This window comes from Daucus carota, chromosome 9, assembly GCF_001625215.2.
Source record: "Daucus carota subsp. sativus chromosome 9, DH1 v3.0, whole genome shotgun sequence".
NCBI classification, from domain to species: Eukaryota; Viridiplantae; Streptophyta; class Magnoliopsida; order Apiales; family Apiaceae; genus Daucus; species Daucus carota.
Window position 1 is genome coordinate 8444763 of NC_030389.2, and position 19863 is coordinate 8464625.

Below are 19863 nucleotides of genomic sequence, written 5' to 3' on the forward strand. Positions count from 1 at the left end.
ACATAAACAAAATTCAGTTTTTAACCACCAAATAATTCATTTTGGATGAATATAATTTCGATTAAAATGAAATTTTAAATAACACCGTGCGAAGCGGGCAAAAATTCTAGTACGTAAGTATAACATGGTTAACTTATAATTAAACTTTGCTATGCCCAACAACTTATTTAATGCTCATAATTATATCTCACCAAAACACGGCATTTTATAAAATGTTGTGTACGAGCTAGTTTGTGTGTACCTAGCATTATTCATTAAAATCACTTCCTATTCAGGTGATTCATGTTAACCACCTATAGATGGTATGTCCTTTTACGATGATTACCAAGGTGTTCCTACAAAATTTGCAATATGCCACCTTTTTTTTGGATTTGTTATACAGTACCCTCGTTTGGACTTTGTGCTGCAGACAAGACATATGTTATTACAATATGTTAGTTTTGTTCAGTGGCAATGTTGAGACACAAGGAAGGAATATGATTTTCCTAGTATCCACCGTTATGCCTTCCACTACAAGAAAAGCGGGCATTTCCGACCGCCAAAATCGGTCGGAAATAGTTGTTATTCAACAACTATTTGTAATATTTGACCACCAGCCAACTATATATATAGAAGCAGACACCCCTTCTGTGACTCAACTCTTACTCAATTCCTATATCATCTTGGGCAGCAGATTATTATCTGGGAATACCTAAGGAAGATATATCAACATATATCATGGGAATCCACTTTCCGGGATCTAAGAGACGAAATGTACCAAAAGGCCACTTGGCTATTTACGTTGGTGAAATTAAAAGGAAGAGATTCATTGTTCCTTTATCATATTTGAAGCATCAGGCGTTCCTGAAACTTTCAAGGCAAGCAGAAGAAGAGTTCGGCTATGATCAGCCTATGGGATGCCTTACAATCCCATGCAATGAGGAAACGTTTGTCAATGTGACCTGCAGCTTGAGTTCCTACAAATCATGAAGCTTGGAAATACAGTGTAAACCTTTAGATTCAGTTTGTAAAATGAGGAAACCTTCATCAATGACCTGGGGTTTGACTTTGTTCAAATCACCAAGAGCTATATATATACTATTATATAGTGTAAATCGTTGGATTAATCTATAAAATTTTAGGCTCTTACTCTAAATGTATTCTAGATTTTTTATTTATGATTACATGGATTAATTATTGGTGCTCACTGAACTCGTATACATTATCAAGTGGATCACTCAATTAGAAATATAGTTACCTGTGAATCTTCTTACAAGATATATCCATTTGTTAATTTTTTACGATTAGAATAACCATTAGGCTGGACATATGGAGAAAATTTACAACATGGAAGCTCATGTTTTTTATGGCATGGAACTACCTATAGTATGAACATCTACGCTCAACTTCGTGGTATGTAAGAGAATTCTCTCGGTTCTCAACCGTGGGAAAATTATTTACGGTCGTAATTAGCCGCCGGTCGGAAAAAGCAGTCGAAAATAGCCGCTTTTCTTGCAGTGACCGGCCTTTTGAAATTAACATGAAGTCTTGAAATTCGGTGCTTATGTTTTATTTTTTCAACTAACCTTTTGCCTTAAAAGAATGCTGCCTAGAATTCTAGATTTCTATTGCTCTTGTTTTTGTTTTATTTTCTCATGTCAATCTATCAACAATATGCAATTGGCTTTGAAATTTGAGAAACTATGAGGGTGTTCTACATATGTCAGTGAAGATTTTGAAGAGCAGAAGGGATCCACAATGATATATCTTGTAGGAGTTCATATTTAGATCACAGTAGGGAAAGGTACCGAATTGAATATGATTCATTATGTTTGGCAAATCATCTGTACAACTCTGGCAGAGACATCAAGAACATGGTACATAAGGTCATAAACTCTGTTTGCTTTAGTTAGGTGTTTGCAGTTAAGTATTGAACTAACTTTATTGTTTTTCTCCTACTATATATGCTAGTGTAGCCCATGCTTAAATTTGTTTCTATGGCAGAAAAAATTGCTTCTGTAGTGTGATTGTGTATTATATATATATCCGGGTACATTTAATTTTGAACACCTATATTGTATTCTTCCATCAAATATTTTGACTCATTAAAATGATGAGAACAAATCCAACTATGATGAAATGTTATCTACACAAATTGCATATATTGGAATATTCAATATGGATGCAATTTTAGACATACACAATCAATTAATAAATTTGAAAAAACATATCATCAAAATTATCATAATTAAGAAGATTATGACATTTACATTATTAAAAAGCAAGAAATGTTACTTGTCATTTAAGGAAGATCTCGTGTGATAAAGTATGATTTTGTGAGGTAAAATGAGAAACAAAATAGAGAAACAAGAGAGAAAGGAACTTCCGATGGGGAAACGACGACCGATAACAAAGGAGAAAGCAGGTTTACTTTTTTAACAAGTGTAATTTTGACAAAATTCTTTTTGAAATTATAACTTTGACGTTTACAATTTATAATTTCGAAAGCATTCAATGATATACCTTCAATGATATACCGGACTATGTGAAGATATAATTTCCAGTCGAATTTATAATTTCGAAAGCATTAGGTCAAAATTAATTTTAAAATTTCCAGACGTTTTTTGTACCTTCAATGATATACCGGACTATGTGAAGATATTGAATAATCTAATGAATTCAGAGTGTACTCATATATCATGCTCATGAGATTTCATATGATCTTAATGTAGTACAAAAATGTAATTAAAGTTTGGTATTGTAGTTGATTGCAATGGTAGTTATTAGAGCAACTCCAACCATGAAAAACCTTAGCTAAAAAGTGAGGTGGCATACTAAAAATAAAAAATTTAGTCAATATCTTTAAAATATTATACTCCAACCATCCTCACATCTTTTATAATTTTAGCCAACCTCTTATGGAACTATATACTTCTGTTTACCACTCCCTCCATACAAATTTACATGTCTCTTTTAAAAAAATAATTTGTCCCAAAATACTTGTCCATCTTAATTAATTAGTTGCCAAAGCAATATTGTTTGAATGTTTTTTCTTTAAATATCCTTGGAATACAATATCCAATGTTTGACAAATATACATATACACACAACTCACTTTAATTTAGTACAATTATCAAGGCTAGACAAGAAAATCAAATACTCAATTAATATTTCTTAAGATGCTTGACTTTTTACATACGAGAATAAGAAAGAAAGAGAAAAAGAAAATAATTGTCCCAAAATCTATAAACAACACAATGTTAAGAAAAATATTATTGTCTAAGACAAGTACAAATAAGTAAATAAAAGAGATAAGACTATTGTCAATATCTTCTTAGAGCATTTGAGGGACATATATGTTATTTGCTAAAAGTATTATTCTGCGAATCATTTGTGAGATGAATGAATCCTCCCACACTTTCTTTAGGCACATTCTGGTTCATAGAAAGTTTCATGTGTAGTATGGAGCATTACTGGTGCAGCAACTTAAACAACACAATTAGTCAACAGATGCATTCATTATAGACTTATGCTTATAAACTGAACTAAATTCTTGGGTAAACTTAAACAACACAATTAGTCAACAGATGCATTCATTATAGCCCAAATAAACTGGCCCAACTGCAACAACTTGGGTAATCCACAAGCCCACCACAGGCCCCCAAAAGATCATGATTTGTTGGTGCGTAGTAGTACTTTTGCTTATAAACTGAAATAAATTCTCCACACTTATCGATGTTATCAATAATAAAAGTATAAAAAAATGGTTATATATATATATATATTATTTAATAATAATTATTTGCGTATTTACTAAGTATACTACTTTTTAGATCTTATTTACAAATATACTACCTTGTCAAAAAAATTTCAAATATACTATCTTTTCAATCTTATTTACAAATATACTACTTTCTCTAATTCATCTTTTCATTTCTTTATTATTTATCTCACCTCCCTCCCCTCCTCTCACCCTTCAACACCATCAACACGCTGCCCACCACAGATCCACACCACCAGATCTTTTCCGGCTCGGCCGCCGTCTCCCGCTGCTCCGACGACACCACGGCCGCGCGATCGCCGGAGAGAAATATGTCACAAAGACTGGATGGAGAGATAAAACGAAGCTAACGGGCGATGTGCACACGGCAAGGAATATAGTATTTAATGTTCAAATCTCTCTAATTTTGGAGTAGTGTCCAATAAATGTTTAAATGTTAAGTCCTGAATGGGGGTGGCTTTTTTGTTGCATAATAAGACCGGTACGAGTTTGAGGCGGGAGGGATAATGGTAATTGCTTTTCAATTATTTATAGTTTGTTGTTTTAGTTGCTTTTTAGGTTGCATATCAGAATTGGCCCCGCAAGCTGTTTTAATGTAGTACAAAAATGCAATTAAAATTTGGTATCTGTAGTTGATTGTAATGGTAGTTATTAGAGCAACTTCAACTATGAAAAAACCTTTAGCTAGGTACCATACTAAAAATAAAATATTTAGTCAATATCTTGAAAATATTATAGTCCAACCATCCTCACCTCTTCTACTCCCTCCGCTCCATTTTAGTTGTCACATTTCTATTTTTGTTGGTCAAATTGACATGCTTGGTAAAGTATATATGTCAGTAGCGGTTAATATGTCAGTGTAGTGGCCAATTTTATCATATACCCATCTGCATTTATACCAAACTTTAAAAAAATAACAACACAAAACATTATCATAATATTTAAATATATCAAATCTAACATTCAATGTCATCCATATTAATATATGAAATATTATAGAATAGAATCTAGATGGGAATCATATGTATACATACATACATACATACATACATACATACATACATACATACATACTGTTAGATATATTATCTGTTTAACTATGAAACTGAGAAACAAAGCATGCACGTTAAGCTTACTTTTATTCAACTGAAAGAATACAAACTAAATAGCCAGACTCAAGGAACGTGGCTAGAAAATAGGAACTGCACTAGTGGAATCCTACCATAACTCTACTACTGAAACTTATTCGTTTAAAACTCCTAAAAACACTCCACACTCCTGAAGACTGCGTCCAACTGCTGAACACACGGATTGCAGAACAACGGCTACATGAAAACAAAACAAATTATTTAAAACAAGTTTAAAATAAAACCCAACAATCTCTCCCTTAGTTTAAACTTGTTTCAGCACATCCTTGACTCCAAGAAGCTGGCGCATCTTCTCAAACTTTGCCGTCGTCAGAGCCTTAGTGAGAGTATTTGCTCGCTGTTTGTCCGTGCTTACATGCTTCACAACAATCTCTCCCTTCTCCACGCATTCCCGAATGAAATGGTATCGAATATCAATATGTTTGCTACGTCCGTGGAAAACTGGATTTTTTGCTAGGTCGATAGCAGACTTGTTGTCAATATATATGATCACTGGACCAATATTCTCCGCTATCACTTGAACCAACAGCTTTCGTAACCATATTGCTTGGCAGGCAGCGGCTGTTGCAGCCATAAACTCAGCTTCACAGGAGGAGAGAGCAACACACCTTTGCTTCTGTGAGACCCAAGTTACCAAGCTTTCATTTAAGTAAAATGCCATACCTCCTGTGCTCTTCCCGTCTTCAACATGACCCGCCAAATCACTATCCGAATACTCGGTTAATATGTTATTTTGGCTGTTCTTCGTGTATATTAAACCAAACTCCAGTGTTCCTTTTACATAGCGCAGAATACGCTTTGCTGCGTTTTGGTACATCACAGTGGGCTTCTCCATGTACCTACTTACCATCCCAACAGAGTAAGCAATATCTGGCCTTGTGTGAACCAAGTAACGTAAACCACCAATCAAGCTCTTGAACTGTGTCGTGTCGACTGTCGCGCCTCCCTCATCCTTGTTGATACACTCTTTAGGATCCATCGGATACTTTGTGGGGTTGCACTCCAGCATTCCCGCTTTCTCCAGGATTTTTTTTGGCATATCCTGTCTGCTTCAATTCAATAGTTCCTGCCTCCTGTTTCACTTCAATACCAAGATAGTATGATAGTTTACCCAAGTCACTCATGTCAAACTTCCCATTCATCTGTTCCTTGAAGCTGTTAATTACTGCAACACTTGAGCCTGTTCCTAAGATGTCGTCTACATAAACAGCTATGATCAGCACCTCATCAGCCATCCTTTTAGTATAAACAGCATGCTCATACGGGCATCTCATGAAACCAATATCTTCAAGGCATTTATTTAGTTTTGCATACCAAGCACGGGGTGCTTGTCGAAGCCCATACAACGCCTTTAATAATCTATAGACTAGGTGTTCTTGACCACGTTTAACGAATCCATCAGGTTGAGTAACATAGATTTCTTCTTGAACTTCTCCATTTAAGAACGCCGTTTTTACATCAAGGTGATGCACCTCCCAACTGTTTCTGGCAGCAAGTGCAAGTAACAGGCGAACTGTTTCAATTCGCGTAACTGGTGCGGAAATTTCTTCAAAATCAACCCCTTGTTTCTGTACATATCCCTTGGCAACAATCCTTGCCTTATACTTCACGATTTCTCCACTTGCATCTCTTTTCAGTTTGTATACCCACTTTAGATCGATGGGTTTTCTACCTGGAGGCAATCCAGTCAATCACCACGTGTTATTCTTTTCAACCGATTCGATCTCTTGCTTCATAGCTTTCCTCCAGTTGACGTCTCTTGCAGCCTGTTTATAACTTCCAGGTTCGTCTTTCCCATTAAAAATAGTTCTTCGTCCTCCAGCTCCACTTGTTCAGTGCACGAGTAGATGTCACCCAGAGTCCTGTAGTTTTGTGGCTCACTATCATTTCAAGACTCCGAGCCTGCAGTAGCTTGGCCTGGACTGTGAGTTGGATTAGTGAGATCCTCATTTTCTATAGCACCTTGCGACGCATTGGCCTCTCCCAGAGCTGTTATGTTAGTCACAATTCCTGACAGCTTTAGATAGAAATCATCTAAAGAATCTGAGTCCTTCAGACTCATAGCCTTAAAGTCAGTTTTCAACGTCTGGATCCTTGCTGCCTTCACACGTTCTGCGCCCTGGCACACAACTTTTACAGCTTCCCAAGCCTCCTTCGCAGTCTTTTTCTCAGCAAGTGACAGAAGAATATCTTCAGGAATGCCCTGGTAGATTGCAGCCAGGGCAATCTTGTCTGTTCTGTCCTCAATTACCGCCTTTGGGTCCTTTGCCTCCACAGCTTCCCATACACCATGGGCCTGCATATAAACCTTCATTTTCATAGCCCATGCTGTATAATTTCCTCTCGTCAACATGGGGTAGCTCAGACTGACAGTGCCATCTTTGTTCTTTCCTGTTTCCGTCGTCGACATCCTAGGCATGTACTTGGGCATTCACCAGTAACCTCGCTCTGATACCACAATGTTAGATATATTATCTGTTTAACTATGAAACTGAGAAACAAAGCATGCATGTTAAGCTTACTTTTATTCAACTGAAAGAATACAAACTAAATAGCCAGACTCAAGGAACGTGGCTAGAAAATAGGAACTGCACTAGTGGACTCCTACCATAACTCTACTACTGAAACTTATTCGTTTAAAACTCCTAAAAACACTCCACACTCCTGAAGACTGCGTCCAACTGCTGAACACACGGATTGCAGAACAACGGCTACATGAAAACAAAACAAATTATTTAAAACAAGTTTAAAATAAAACCCAACAATTTCTCCCTTAGTTTAAACTTGTTTCAGCACATCCTTGACTCCAAAAAGCTGGCGCATCTTCTCAAACTTTGCCGTCGTCAGAGCCTTAGTGAGAGTATCTGCTCGCTGTTTGTCCGTGCTTACATGCTTCACAACAATCTCTCCCTTCTCCACGCATTCCCGAATGAAATGGTATCGAATATCAATATGTTTGCTACGTCCGTGGAAAACTGGATTTTTTGCTAGGTCGATAGCAGACTTGTTGTCAATATATATGATCACTGGACCAATATTCTCCGCTATCACTTGAACCAACAGCTTTCGTAACCATATTGCTTGGCAGGCAGCGGCTGTTGCAGCCATAAACTCAGCTTCACAGGAGGAGAGAGCAACACACCTTTGCTTCTGTGAGACCCAAGTTACCAAGCTTTCATTTAAGTAAAACGCCATACCTCCTGTGCTCTTCCCGTCTTCAACATGACCCGCCAAATCACTATCCGAATACCCGGTTAATATGTTATTTTGGTTGTTCTTCGTGTATATTAAACCAAACTCCAGTGTTCCTTTTACACAACGCAGAATACGCTTTGCTGCGTTTTGGTGCATCACAGTGGGCTTCTCCATGTACCTACTTACTATCCCAACAGACTAAGCAATATCTGGCCTTGTGTGAACCAAGTAACGTAAACCACCAATCATGCTCTTGAACTGTGTCGTGTCGACTGTCACGCCTCCCTCATCCTTGTTGATACACTCTTTAGGATCCATCGGATACTTGGTGGGGTTGCACTCCAGCATTCCCGCTTTCTCCAGAATTTTTTTTGGCATATCCTGTCTACTTCAATTCAATAGTTCCTGCCTCCTGTTTCACTTCAATACCAAGATAGTATGATAGTTTACCCAAGTCACTCATGTCAAACTTCCCATTCATCTGTTCCTTCAAGCTGTTAATTACTGCAACACTTGAGCCTGTTGCTAAGATGTCGTCTACATAAACAGCTATGATCAGCACCTCGTCAGCCATCCTTTTAGTATAAACAACATGCTCATACAGGCATCTCGTGAAACCAATATCTTTAAGGCATTTATTTAGTTTTGCATACCAAGCACGGGGTGCTTGTCGAAGCCCATACAACGCCTTTAATAAACTATAGACTAGGTGTTCTTGACCACGTTTAACGAATCCATCAGGTTGAGTAACATAGATTTTTTCTTGAACTTCTCCATTTAAGAACGTCGTTTTTACATCGAGGTGATGCACCTCCCAACTGTTTTTGGCAGCAAGTGCAAGTAACAGGCGAACTGTTTCAATTCGCGTAACTGGTGCGAAAATTTATTCAAAATCAACCCCTTGTTTCTGTACATATCCCTTGGCAACAATCCTTGCCTTATACTTCACGATTTCTCCACTTGCATCTCTTTTCAGTTTGTATACCCACTTTAGATCAATGGGTTTTCTTCCTGGAGGCAATTTAGTCAATCTCCACGTGTTATTCTTTTCAACCGATTCGATCTCTTGCTTCATAGCTTTCCTCCAGTTGACGTCTCTTGCAGCCTGTTTATAACTTCCAGGTTCGTCTATCCCCATTAAAAATAGTTCTTCGTCCTCCAGCTCCACTTGTTCAGTGCACGAGTAGATGTCACCCAGAGTCCTGTAGTTTTGTGGCTCACTATCATTTCAAGACTCCGAGCCTGCAGTAGGTTGGCCTGGACTGTGAGTTGGATTAGTGAGATCCTCATTTTCTATAGCACCTTGCGACGCATTGGCCTCTCCCAGAGCTGTTATGTTAGTCACAATTCCTGGCAGCTTTAGATAGAAATCATCTAAAGAATCTGAGTCCTTCAGACTCATAGCCTCAAACTCAGTTTTCAACGTCTGGATCCTTGCTGCCTTCACACGTTCTGCGCCCTGGCACACAACTTTTACAGCTTCCCAAGCCTCCTTCACAGTCTTTTTCTCAGCAAGTGACAGAAGAATATCTTCAGGAATGCCCTGGTAGATTGCTGATAAGTGGTATTTATACACACTTATCGGCCTTCATTTCCACTTAAATTGGTTGGTTGTACTTAAGTGTTTAGTGTCTTTTGATGTGTTTTTAGTGTTTTTCTGTGCAGGTCACGAGTTGAGGTGATGAAGTGATTTTCTATCATTTTAGGTTGTTTTTGGTGCATTATTTGAAAGAATAGAGAATTGTGGATTCATCACGACTTGGGATTTTGTGGGTACATCTTCTACAAACCCTCACGAGAACACACTCGTCCACTAGAGCTATCTAGGGGTTTAAAGGGCTTGTTGCATATGCTAAATGCAACCGTGATCACCTACGGAAGTGGTACTAGAGCGAGGAAGGGCATGCACGCGAGAACGAGCTAAAAACGAAGAAACAGGCTGCCAGTGGCAGACAGTAGCGCGCCCAGCTAGATCTTAGCGCGCCCGCGCTAGCTACTGTCCCACTAGCACGCCTGCGCTAGTTTAGCACGGCCGCGCCCAGCAGAGCTGTTCCGGGCCGATTTTTGGAGCTTTTCTGATGGATTTTAGAAGCGGTCAAGGCCCGGTTGACTTGGTCAATGTATCTAATTTCTCATGTGTAAAAACCCTAGCCTCACTTGTATCGTAGAATCGTAATATAGTTTTATCAGTTTTTCTCTTGTAATCAAGCACATTATCAGTTTTATAGTGGATCGTTCTTCGCGAGGAAGTGACAGTTTCGAGCGAGATCGTGAACATCAATTCTGTAACGTTGTGTTCTTTATTATTAATTCAAGCACTTTTATTCCGCTTAATTCTCGTCTTTTATTTATCATGTTTTCATTAGAACCCATGATGTCGATTAGTTCGATTATGAACTAACCGCCTTCATGGGATTCTAATGGATTTATCGATGTAGTCTAGTAACGAGTTTGTTTGATTGATTATGTGACGTACGTTGATTTCTTTGCATGAGCAGTGCTTTTTCTTCATAGGAGCGTAGCTAACTTCTAAGTTGTGTGTTAATTCTTTCTGAAGCGAGAGTGGATGATTGAATTTAGAACTATGCCATGTAAACATAGGATTATGTGAATGAAGCATAATTTGTGATAGACTTGAACTATTTTTATCACCCTATGTAATCACGATAGACGACCTGTTATTAAACCTCTCTGCTTACACTACCGCTATAGAGATATAGGGTCTGAGCTTTGTTGGTGTCCATGAGATTTCTGTCTTAATTGCGGATTTTGATTGGTATGATATGTGTGCAACGAGAGTTGGCATGTATTACTTTCGTGTTGTCTGATTAGGATCAACAGTCACATGTTAATCAGTAATTTCAATTCTAGATGAATTCGATAATGAAGTTAGAATCCCATGTGTTTTCCTATTCTGATTTTGATTAGTAAATTTAGTTAGTAGTATAAAAGAACCCATTCTTGTTAATTGTCTTAGCAGTGAAAATTACTCATACATTGTTGCATAGGTGCGTATTATTTAATTCACCAGTCTCTGTGGGATCGAACTTAATATATTACTTGTGATCACGTGCACTTGCGTGTAGATTTTTGCGAACAAGTTTTTGGTGCCGCTGCCGGGGACTCGGTGTTAATTAATTAGTTTATGTACTTGTCATCAGTGTGCATTAAAATTCACTGACTAGGATTCTATTCTTTTCTCACTTTTCTTCTTTTCTTTATTTCAGGTACTTGAGTGACGTGTACGCGAACACGTTCTCAGGCCCGTAAAGAAGCACTGGCAAAAGCAGAAACAATAGTGAGTGCTACAATGGTTGATCAACCACCAGTTGTGAATGATACTAAGGCTCTTAAGGCTTTCTCTGAGCCTAAAATCAATGACATTCAGTCGAGCATTATCAGGCCAGCAATTCAGGCCACCACTTTCGAGATCAAACCGAGCACTATTCGGATGGTACAGAACTCAGTGCAGGTTGGGGGTTCTCCGACAAAGGATCCTAATATGCATATTCGGGATTTCATTGAGATCTGCGACACTTTCAAGTTCAATGGTGTTACTGACGATGCCATCAAATTGAGGCTGTTCCCATTTTCTCTAAGGGATAAAGCTAAGGGATGGTTGCATTCTCTTCCTGCAGGATCTATTACAACATGGGAGGATCTGGCTCAGAAATTTCTTACTAAGTTCTTCCCTATGGCCAAAACAGCTGCAATCAGGAATGCTATCACTCAATTCTCTCAGTTGTCGGGTGAAACTTTATGTGAAGCTTGGGAACGCTACAAGGAGATGCTTCGAAAGTGCCCACATCATGGGATGCCTGATTGGATGGTGATAAATTGTTTTTACAATGGGTTGGGTCCTCAATCGAGGCCAATGCTCGATGCTGCATCAGGTGGAGCTCTATGGGCTAAGAGCTATGATGAGGCTTATGAGTTGATCGAGATGATGGCCGCGAATGAATATCAGAATCCTACTCAGCGTCTTCATCAGGGCAAGGTAGCAGGGATTCTGGATGTTGATGTTACTTCAGCTATAGCTGCTCAGCTTAAGGCTCTTACTATGAAGGTGGATTCTTTGGCAAATCTAGGAAATCAGCAGCCACCTTCAGTCTGCGAGCTCTGTGCTGGAGCACATTCTTCAAATCAGTGTGCTATATCGAGCGAATCCGCTCAGTTTGTGAGCAGCTTTCAGAGGTCGCAACAGCCAGCTCCGGCCACTTATCATCCCAATAATCGGAATCATCCGAATTTCAGCTGGAGCAATAATCAGAACTATATGGCACAACAGCAGCAACAATTTCAGCAGCAAGGAGCTAGACCTTTTAACCCTTCTGGTTTTCAACAACAGTTTGCACCGAGGCAGCAATTCCATCCACCCGGATTCCAGCAACAAAATCATGGGGTGGCTGGACAGTCTTCCAATGAAAGATCGGAATTGGAAGAATTAAGACGAATGGTGAAAAGCCAATCGGTGTCAATCAAGACTTTGGAGAATCAGATTGGGCAAATTGCTAATGCGTTGATAAACAGACCACAAGGAACCCTTCCTAGTGTTCCCGAGGCCAATCCGGGTAAGAAAGAGATGAAGGAACAGGTACAGGCTGTCACCTTGAGGTCCGGAAAGGTTACGAAGGATAAAGAATCAGCAACAAAGCGAAGCAAAGAAGAGAGTGATCGACAGGTTGAAACACCCGTGCTCTCATCTGAGTCTGATAGTGGAAAAACTGTTGTTGAAGCTGACAAGAACAAAATCAACGAGGAAGCAAGCAAGGAGTCAGCCAAAAAGTCTAGCCCGAAAACTGATACTGGGGTCAAGCAAGTATATCCACCTCCACCTTTTCCGAAGAGACTTCAGAAGCATAAGCTCGACAAACAATTCGCTAAATTTCTAGAGGTTTTCAAGAAACTACAAATCAACATACCTTTTGCGGAGGCTCTAGAACAAATGCCGAGTTATGCTAAATTTATGAAAGGTATTCTATCTCGGAAACTCAAACTTGAGGAATTGGAGACTGTGGCTTTGACCGAGGAGTGTAGTGCGGTGCTGCAGCAGAAATTGCCTCCGAAGCTGAAAGATCCGGGAAGTTTCACAATCCCGTGTACCATTGGACCATTGTCATTCGACAAGTGTTTATGTGACTTGGGAGCTAGCATTAATCTGATGCCATTATCTGTCTTCAAGAAACTTGGGTTGCCGGAGCCAAAACCTACAACCATGTACTTACAACTGGCTGATCGGTCCATCACATACCCGAGAGGTATAGTGGAAGATGTCTTGGTTAAGGTGGATAAGCTCATCTTCCCTGCTGATTTTGTCATTCTAGACTTCGAGGAGGATGAGAAGATTCCCATTATCTTGGGAAGGCCATTCTTAGCTACAGGCCAAACTTTGATCGATGTGCAAAAAGGAGAGCTTACAATGAGAGTTCAAGATCAGAGTGTCACTTTTAAAGTGTTCAACGCAATGAAATTTCCAACTGACGAAGAAGAATGCTTTAAGGTGGAGCCAATAAAAGCTGCAGCTCATTCGAAAATTGACCAGAGGCCGAAAACTGACATCTTGGAAAGGGTTCTAACAGGTGAAGCTGAATTCGGAGATGAAGAGGAAGTGGAGAAACTTCAGTTCTTGAATGCATCCCCATGGAAAAGGAGGTTCGATATGCCATTCGAGTCTCGTGGTTTAGTAGAGTTTAAAAATTTTCAGGAGCATCTTAAACCATCTATTGAAGAAGCTCCTAATCTCGAACTCAAACTACCACCGGATCTCTTAAGTGAGGTGCAGTTTAGAAGGTTGTCACGGCACTTAGATGACATGCATGACATTCACCGCCGTTTTGCAGAGGATTTGACTCAGGCTCTTGGGAGTGCTTTTCGAACCATTGGTGTTGAGGTTGATTGGCCAGTGTTTGGAGATGGCATGGTGTCTCGACCGCCTGATCCGCCACCCGAGGAGGGTGATCCTCCCGACTTCTAGGTACATTCGATCATTTTTACCGATTTCAATGGGGACATTGAAAATTTTAAGTTTGGGGGTGGTAATCTAAGGAAGAGCATGTTATTGTAATTTTGTTTATTATTGTAGTTCACGTTTTTTTTTATTTTGTTTTGATTATTTCTCACGTTTTTTTCTATTTTTCTCAATTTTTTTTATTTTACATGTTTAGTAGTAATTGTTGTAGTTAGTATCACGAGCATTTGCATGAATTATGAAGTATAAGCCAAGTTAAGTGCCTATGATGAGTTATGTGCGTAGTTCTTGATTAGTAATTTCAATTGCAATGCTAGGTTAGTACTTGGAAATTGCTTGTGTTGGAAATTGTAATTCACATATGTTCTTGAGATAGGATTTAGACGAAATTCCTTGAATTCTAGGATTGAATTGAGCACCCTTCAGCTTAGGTCTGTAAATCTTAAGTTTAGGGGAACTGAGGAGTAGATATACCTTTCTAGAAAAAAAATATAGAAAAAAAGAAAGAAATAGTAGTAAATAAAATTCACTAGAAAAATAAGTGGTAGAATTAACTAGGTTGAGCTCATTAGTACTCGAGTAATTAAGTCTGAGGGGACTTTGTGCCTAACAACCTAAAGCCCTTCGTGGTTTGGGATTGTTGACCCAACACTCGCTACATGGGTACTAGTGCATAAATCTTTAGGGATCTCAACCATTGCACGGTTAAATAAACCACTAGAATAAAGTGAATAATTGGTGTGTGAAGTCTTGTGGTGTTCGTAACGCATTTACACTGCGAAGCGCTCTGACCTTAGACCGAGCAATTAATCACCAATAATAAAAAAAAAAAAGTGAATAAAATAGAAGGGTGTGGACATTCTTTGGGACCTTGGCTTTTAGTTAGACTTGAGTGACGGGGTGTTAGTTTTAAACTTTTACGATTCTTGATTGGGATTCTGTGGGAGTAGTAGTTTTTATCTTTTCTCAATAAAAGAGCATGCTTGCACACACTGACACTCCACACTTGTAAATAGAAGAGTATTTGACTTAGTAGCGAGAGAAGTGAAATTCGAGAACATTAGCACAATCTGAGGTATTATAATTGGCAAGGCAATTACTTCATAGTTCACTCATTCATCACGTAGTTGCACTCATGCATTGCATTATATTATTGTATAGTGTCATTGACGCTTGAGGACAAGCATCAGTTTAAGTTTGGGGGTGTGATAAGTGGTATTTATATACACTTATAGGCCTTCATTTCCACTTAAATTGGTTGGTTGTACTTAAGTGTTTAGTGTCTTTTGATGTGTTTTTAGTGTTTTTCTGTGCAGGTCACGAGTTGAGGTGATGAAGTGATTTTCTATCATTTTAGGTTGTTTTTGGTGCATTATTTGCAAGAATAGAGAATTGTGGATTCATCACGACTCGGGATTTTGTGGGTATATCTTCTACAAACCCTCACGAGAACACACTCGTCCACTAGAGCTATCTAGGGGTTTAAAGGGCTTGTTGCATATGCTAAATGCAACCGTGATCACCTACGGAAGTGGTACTAGAGCGAGGAAGGGCATGCACGCGAGAACGAGCTAAAAACGAAGAAACAGGCTGCCAGTGGCAGACAGTAGCACGCCCGCGCTAGATCTTAGCGCGCCCGCGCTAGCTACTGTCCCACTAGTGCGCCTGCGCTAGTTTAGCACGGCCGCACCCAGCAGAGCTGTTCCGGGCCGATTTTTGGAGCTTTTCTGATGGATTTTAGAAGCGGTCAAGGCCCGGTTGACTTGGTCAATGTATCTAATTTCTCATGTGTAAAAACCCTAGCCTCACTTGTATCGTATAATCGTAATATAGTTTTATCAGTTTTTCTCTTGTAATCAAGCACATTATCAGTTTTGTAGTGGATCGTTCTTCGCGAGGAAGTGACAGTTTCGAGCGAGATCGTGAACATCAATTCTGTAACGTTGTGTTCTTTATTATTAATTCAAGCACTTTTATTCCGCTTAATTCTCGTCTTTTATTTATCATGTTTTCATTAGAACCCATGATGTCGATTAGTTCGATTATGAGCTAACCGCCTTCATGGGATTCTAATGGATTTATCGATGTAGTCTAGTAACGAGTTTGTTTGATTGATTATGTGACGTACGTTGATTTCTTTGCATGAGCCGTGCTTATTCTTCATAGGAGCGTAGCTAACTTCTAAGTTGTGTGTTAATTCTTTCTGAAGCGAGAGTGGATGATTGAATTTAGAACTATGCCATGTAAACATAGGATTATGTGAATGAAGCATAATTTGTGATAGACTTGAACTATTTTTATCACCCTGTGTAATCACGATAGACGACCTGTTATTAAACCTCTCTGCTTACACTACCGCTATAGAGATATAGGGTCTGAGCTTTGTTGGTGTCCATGAGATTTCTGTCTTAATTGCGGATTTTGATTGGTATGATATGTGTGCAACGAGAGTTGGCATGTATTACTTTCGTGTTGTCTGATTAGGATCGACAGTCACATGTTAATCAGTAATTTCAATTCTAGATGAATTCGATAATGAAGTTAGAATCCCATGTGTTTTCCTATTCTGATTTTGATTAGTAAATTTAGTTAGTAGTATAAAAGAACCCATTCTTGTTAATTGTCTTAGCAGTGAGAATTACTCATACATTGTTGCATAGGTGCGTATTCTTTAATTCACCAGTCTCTGTGGGATCGAACTTAATATATTACTTGTGATCACGTGCACTTGCGTGTAGATTTTTGCGAACAATTGCAGCCAGGGCAATCTTGTCTGTTCTGTCCTCAATTACCGCCTTTGGGTCCTTTGCCTCCACAGCTTCCCATACACCATGGGCCTGCATATAAACCTTCATTTTCATAGCCCATGCTGTATAATTTCCTCTCGTCAACATGGGGTAGCTCAGACTGACAGTGCCATCTTTGTTCTTTCCTGTTTCCGTCGTCGACATCCTAGGCATGTACTTGGGCATTCACCAGTAACCTCGCTCTGATACCGTAATGTTAGATATATTATCTGTTTAACTATGAAACTGAGAAACAAAGCATGCACGTTAAGCTTACTTTTATTCAACTGAAAGAATACAAACTAAATAGCCAGACTCAAGGAACGTGGCTAGAAAATAGAAACTGCACTAGTGGACTCCTACCATAACTCTACTACTGAAACTTATTCGTTCAAAACTCCTAAAAACATTCCACACTCCTAAAGACTGCGTACAACTGCTGAACACACGGATTGCAGAACAACGGCTACATGAAAACAAAACAAATTATTTAAAACAAGTTTAAAATAAAACCCAACAATCTCTCCCTTAGTTTAAACTTGTTTCAGCACATCCTTGACTCCCAGAAGCTGGCGCATCTTCTCAAACTTTGCAAAGCGAAGCGCTTTTCAAACTTTAGGGTGCATATTGCCAAAAAATATTGTTTGAGACAAAATTGAAAAAGCGCCTAAACATAAGGGGTGCAAACTGTCAATCACTTATTTATCAATATGCAATTCACTTTGAAATTTGAGAAACTATGAGGGTGTTCTACATATGTCAGTGAAGATTTTGAAGAGCGGAAGGGATCCAGAATGATATATCTTGTAGGAGTTCATATTTAGATCACAGTAGTGAAAGGTACCGAATTGAATATGATTCATTATGTTTGGCAAATCATCGGTACAACTCTGGCAGAGACATCAAGAACATGGTACATAAGGTCATACACTCTGTTTGCTTTAGTTAGGTGTTTGCAGTTAAGTATTGAACTAAATTTATTGTTTTTCTCCTACTATATATGCTAGTGTAGCCCATGCTTAAATTTGTTTCTATGGCAGAAAAAATTGCTTCTGTAGTGTGATTGTGTATTATATATATATCCGAGTACATTTAATTTTGAACACCTATATTGTATTCTTCCATCAAATATTTTGACTCATTAAAATGATGAGAACAAATCCAACTATGATGAAATGTTATCTACACAAATTGCATATATTGGAATATTCAATATGGATGCAATTTTAGACATACACAATCAATTAATAAATTTGAAAAAACATATCATCAAAATTATCACAATTAAGAAGATTATGACATTTACATTATTAAAAAGCAAGAAATGTTACTTGTAATTTTAGGAAGATCTCGTGTGATAAAGTATGATTTTGTGAGGTAAAATGAGAAAAAATAATAGAGAAACAAGAGAGAAATGAACTTCGGATGGGGAAACGATGACCGATAACAATAGAGAAAGTAGGTTTACTTTTTTAACAGGTGTAGTTTTGACAAAATTCTTTTTGAAATTATAACTTTGACATTATTTGGTCGAATTTATAATTTCGAAAGCATTAGGACAAAATTAATTTTGAAATTTCCAGACGTTTTTTGTAGGGTCAAAGATATACCGGACTATGTGAAGATATTGAATAATCTAATGAATTCAGAATGTACTTCATATATCATGCTCATGAGATTTCATATGATCTTAATGTAGTACAAAAATGTAATTAAAATTTGGTATCTGTAGTTGATTGCAATGGTAGCTATTAGAGCAACTCCAACCATGAAAAACCTTAGCTAAAAAGTGAGGTGGCATACTAAAAATAAAAAATTTAGTCAATATCTTTAAAATATTATACTCCAACCATCCTCACATCTTTTATAATTTTAGCCAACCTCGTATGGAACTATATACTTCTGTTTACTACTCCCTCCATACAAATTTACATGTCTCTTTTAAAAAACAATTTATCCCAAAATACTTGTCCATCTTAATTAATGAGTTGCCAAAGCAATATTGTTTGAATGTTTTTTCTTTAAATATCTTTGGAATACAATATCCAATGTTTGACAAATATACATATACACACAACTCACTTTAATTTAGTACAATTATCAAGGCTAGACAAGAAAATCAAATACTCAATTAATATTTCTTAAGATGCTTGATTTTTTACATACGAGAATAAGAAAGAAAGAGAAAAAGAAAATAATTGTCCCAAAATCTATAAACAACACAATGTTAAGAAAAATATTATTGTCTAAGACAAGTACAATTAAATAAGTAAATAAAACTAGGATAGTGTTGGAGTGCATTTTTTTTGACACATTATCTAAATGTGGGTTTAGGACATCATATAGGTAACCTATTGAACTTGCTCACATTAGTAGTTTCAGTGAACGAGGTAGTGATTATGATTTATCTTTCATTACATATAGGGAATTTGTCTTAACAATTACGAACATTGAACTATGAACCATGAATTTTGTTAAATCTACCCTTTTGGGTTCCTATGTGTAATGATCTAATATATTGAATGCCTCTATGCCTTTAAATCCAGAGGTTCTTTAAGGCTGTGTGTTATCATCTTGAAGTTGTGGAACCAATCTAAGTTCAATTTTTTGCACTATAATATCTGCAATTTTGTTTTGGTAGGAATGGTTGTGATTTAACACCAAGGGTGAACATAATAACTCAGAAGGCTCATGGCATATGACATAATGTTGTGTTTTTGGTAAAAATATTTGTAATCATGTGGGGTACTCATTACTCAACCACAAATTCCTAACTTATTCCTTATTAAGCTCGCAGTTATGAACTATGAAATCAAGTTGTGAGTTCTTTATAGTTTGTCAGATTATTAAAATTCATCCCCCCCTCCTCAAGCACACACTAACATGCATTAAGAGAAGTGATAGATTTATAAATATGAATGTTGAAAGCTTTTATTATGTTTCTGTTGTTACCATAAGTAACTTGATACGAGCATATCACATTCGTAGCCCTGTTGGAAGAATTTG

The 19863-nt window shown here is 37.9% G+C and overlaps 1 non-coding gene across 1 annotated transcript; it reads right to left on the reverse strand.

Annotated features, from left to right (window-relative positions):
• Positions 1-11812: 11812 nt before the first annotated feature.
• LOC135149784 (small nucleolar RNA R71) lies at positions 11813-11919 on the reverse strand. The gene has a single exon (XR_010287999.1). It is a non-coding gene; the product is annotated as a small nucleolar RNA R71 (small nucleolar RNA).
• Between the last annotated feature and the right edge of the window lie 7944 nt (positions 11920-19863).